Source organism: Suncus etruscus, unplaced genomic scaffold (assembly GCF_024139225.1).
Source record: "Suncus etruscus isolate mSunEtr1 unplaced genomic scaffold, mSunEtr1.pri.cur scaffold_145_ctg1, whole genome shotgun sequence".
Taxonomy (NCBI): Eukaryota; Metazoa; Chordata; class Mammalia; order Eulipotyphla; family Soricidae; genus Suncus; species Suncus etruscus.
The window spans coordinates 9,062-12,887 of record NW_026060364.1 but is presented as its reverse complement, the minus strand read 5'-3'; the positions used below and the strand labels follow the sequence as shown (position 1 = coordinate 12,887).

General features: G+C 38.0%; 1 non-coding gene across 1 annotated transcript; it reads right to left on the bottom strand.

Moving 5' to 3' along the window:
* Positions 1-3,034: 3,034 nt before the first annotated feature.
* Positions 3,035-3,161, bottom strand: LOC126000699 (small nucleolar RNA SNORA22). The gene has a single exon (XR_007492842.1). It is a non-coding gene; the product is annotated as a small nucleolar RNA SNORA22 (small nucleolar RNA).
* Positions 3,162-3,826: the final 665 nt, after the last annotated feature.

The window sequence follows — 3,826 nt, the reverse complement described above, 5'->3', positions numbered from 1 at the left end:
CGATGAGTAATTCTGCACAGGACAAGCAAGGTCAAATGAAGGACGAGGAAAAACAGAAAGATTACTGCACTGCGGCTCCCCAGAGGGGACCCCTATTTCGGGGGCCCTATCCTACGCTAGCCAGCAGTGAGGAAACCTGTGGAGAGCCACACAACGTGATAGGGTTCGTGCTCTTCTGAGTACCTGTGGAGGCAAAAGTTAGTAATGACTCATGAAATCAAGAGAGAAATCAAGAGCAGCTTTATTTCAGGCAGGATGTGATTATATACTTTTCAGCGATGGGGAAGCGGGGGTAGGGAAAGGCATGGCTATCACCAATCATATTTCGCCAGATTAGTCTTTTGCTCACAGCCCTCAGTAGAGCCGGGTGAAGTTAGTGGGGCTGAGTGAAAAAACCACAAATCACGGATGTCACATACACATTTTCAGATGACAGTTACAGATTACCAGAGACCAACAGTTAAATTCTTAAGTAACATGTTGTTCTTTATGCTACTGATGTAAAAGGTTTTGTTATTGGTACTCATAAACCTGTATGACACTATTTCCTTTTTCATGGCCATGATTTCTTGATCACAGTGAGAACTGGCAAGAACTGTTTGTCCCTGACATATTTTTTTAGAGCTGCGTATATCCTGTTGGCCTGTCCTTTGTAGACTTTCTGGTTTCGGTTCCCATTCTTCACAATCAGGCAGGCATGAAGGCAAGCAGGCAATGCATAGCAACACTGGGGGAGTTCAACTCTCCCGGCTCCTCACATCTCCCCCTTTTTTCTTCGCTAAGCAAGAAAGATGAGCTGCCCTTGTGATGCTCAGCGATTGTAGGGACAGCATTCATTGAAGTTTCTCCAAGCTTTAGCACAGCGAGAGCCTAGCGAAGGACGCTTCTTGCTTAGTTTTAAAGACTTCAAACTGTAGCAAAGCAGGAGGTGGGGAGGGAGCCTCTTCAGTTGCAAGTTGTTGATACAAAACGGTGGGATGCTTCTTTGTAGCCTTATCAATCTGCGATTTCACGAAGCTGGTGATGCGGCGGAAGGCCCATGGACCAAAGGATAATAGCAGCATAAGGCCGAGAAAGGGTCCCAGAAAAGCTGGGAGTAAAGTAGTCAACCATGGGGTTGTAGAAAACCAGTTCTTATACCAGCTCTCACTTTGATCAAGCTCCCTACGTCTCTCCTCAAGACTTTCCTCAACTCTTTTAATGCTATCTCTAACCAGACCAGTTTCATCCTTAAATATACAGCATTCCTCTTTTAAGGCGGCGCACATCCCCCCTTCTTTTAGAAAGGCAAGGTTAAGCCCACGGCGGTTCTGGAGGACCATTTTAGCCAAAGAGGCAACAGTTTTCTTAAGATGTTTAAGTTTTTGCTTAAGTTTTTTAATGTTCGCATTTACAGCGTGCTGAAGCTGGTAGAAGGACTCAGATGAGCGGACCATGGAGTAGATACCAGTACCAGCGCCGGCAGCACCAAGTCCGAGCAGCACAGCAATGGTCACAGCAGAAACAGGTTCTCGTTTATGGCGTAGCAAGGAGGAGTCAATGGTGAAGAGGGGAAGATTTTTCATTGGGTGAACAGAGAGGCGAGGCAACAGCAAAACCAGCACACAGTAGTTTTTGTGGGCAAGAAAAATTTCAGGAACTAAGACAGGGGTTAAACCAGTAGAGCAGGAAAATAAGTACCATTGGGGGACAAAACATAGGAGTTGTTATGATTAACAACATAGGTTTGATTACAAACATTAATTAATTGAAGGGGAGGGAGCATTTGGGGTACCAGAATGCAAAGGCCAACACCTATAACTTGACCCAGAGTTATGCCTTGGCCAGGGTCAAGGTACTATGCGATGGAGGGCTGATTCTGTAGAGGGATAGGAGCATCAAAAACAGTCACTACTTCATAAAATGGAGACTGGGAGGAATAGCAAATACAATATTGTTCATATGCAGGGTCAGTAATGGTGGAGGCGGAGGCATTAATTATATTAAGAATAAGCTGTGAGGAGGAAACTGGACCAGAGGGGAGAGTAGGCTGAAAAAAGGTGATAGGTGTAAGAATAGAGTTGGGGGAAGGCATGTGGGTAAGATAGGGTGACATTGGTTTACAGGCAGAAGACACAACAATTTATTTTACACAAGTTATTTTTGAATACCACGGAATGCCTTCTGACTTCTGTGAGACTTTAGCATTCAAAAATTTTATAAGTAACAATTGCCAATTTTTTTTTTAAAACTTTTAAACTGAACCTAAATAATTTTTCTTAAACTTCTTAGTTATTATCTTAAAGCTAGATGCTTCTTTTTCTAGCCACATATCCATATTTTTATGGCCTTAACTTACACATAGCAGAAAAGCTGGATGATTGCAAAGTTCAGAAATTTTCCAGGGAAAAGTTATCCCCGATGGCCATTGAGAAATCTGGGGTTTACCATTCCCTACACTTTCTGCTATGTTGTTAGAAGGACAAAGCTAGCTTAACACATGATTTTTAGCAGGATGTTACAGTGTTTCAGATGACCAGACTGAACCAAGTTGAAAAAAAAATTAATTGAAATTTCAAAAATGGATAAGGCTTTAAAAATTGTATTTATCATGAAATGTAGAAATAACAAATAAATAGACAAAACAAAACAACACTAAACACAACATTGTGGCCACTTTCATTCATTACAACACACATAAACAGACAAAAGGATCGATCCAAAACTTTTTTTTTTTTTTTTTTTTGTAGAAAAACTTTTAGTTGTTTGAAGTACTTAATGTAGCTGGAGTGGAACTTTGCTGAAAATAAATTTTAAGGTTTAGATTTAGCATAAAACATTTTTAAAATAATACTAATTTGAAGTATAAAACATTAAATAAAATGGTTAATGAGCACTGTAAAAAGAGTTTGCACTTTGAAGTATGATATCATTTGCTGTAAATAAAAAGGTTTTCTTTAAATTGTTTTCACAGTAGAACAGTAAGACAGCTGCAATAAAGTGTTAAAATTTTTATGATTAAACACAATAGCATGAACTATGATTATTAAAGGTATGAAAAACTGACTTTCTGAATACACTTAAAAGGATAGTTGTTTTAATGCAAAGGTAAAGAACCATTGCTGTAGCACAAAATTAAAACTAAGGGTATTATGAAGCACACCTGGGTGTTAATTGTGCAATAATATTAACTATATTATTTAAAAAGGCTAATTACATTATTTTCCACATAATTTTTTTTAAATACCTTAAAAATTAAAATAAATTTTCTAATAGAAATATAAAAGAATAAAATTATAATACTTGTGTGTTTGTTTAAATTTCAAAACACCAAAAGGTTTTTCTTTTACTGATAATTTGTTATTACAAGTGACAGAATTATGACTTTGCTGTAAGATTTTTGAGAGGCATGAAAAAAGGGAGTGTATTGCTGTTATCTTCTTGTTGCTTTTTTTTTTTCTAGAGAATTTTTAACCCTTACAGACCTGAATTTAGAAGGTTTTCTAATTTCCAATGTTTTAATAATTACAACACCAAATGCACAAAACTTAATTACACAAATGCTTTTAGAAAAGGCACAATTATGCCGCATAATTTAATTTACAAACTTTACAATTATTTGAGGCTTCTTATGAGACACACAAAATTCTGACAATTTTTACTATATATTTCACATGAACAGTTTCTGAATCCTTTTAACTTTACCAACTGTGGTCTTTATCTTAGAAAAACATTTTAGGGCTGCATTTCTATCCTAAGGGATGGGGAGGTTCCACCCTGCTTGCTGATTGCTGAAGTGGCAGCTTGACTAGGAGGGTGGGGGAAAGCAGCAACAGTTTGTTGTCGC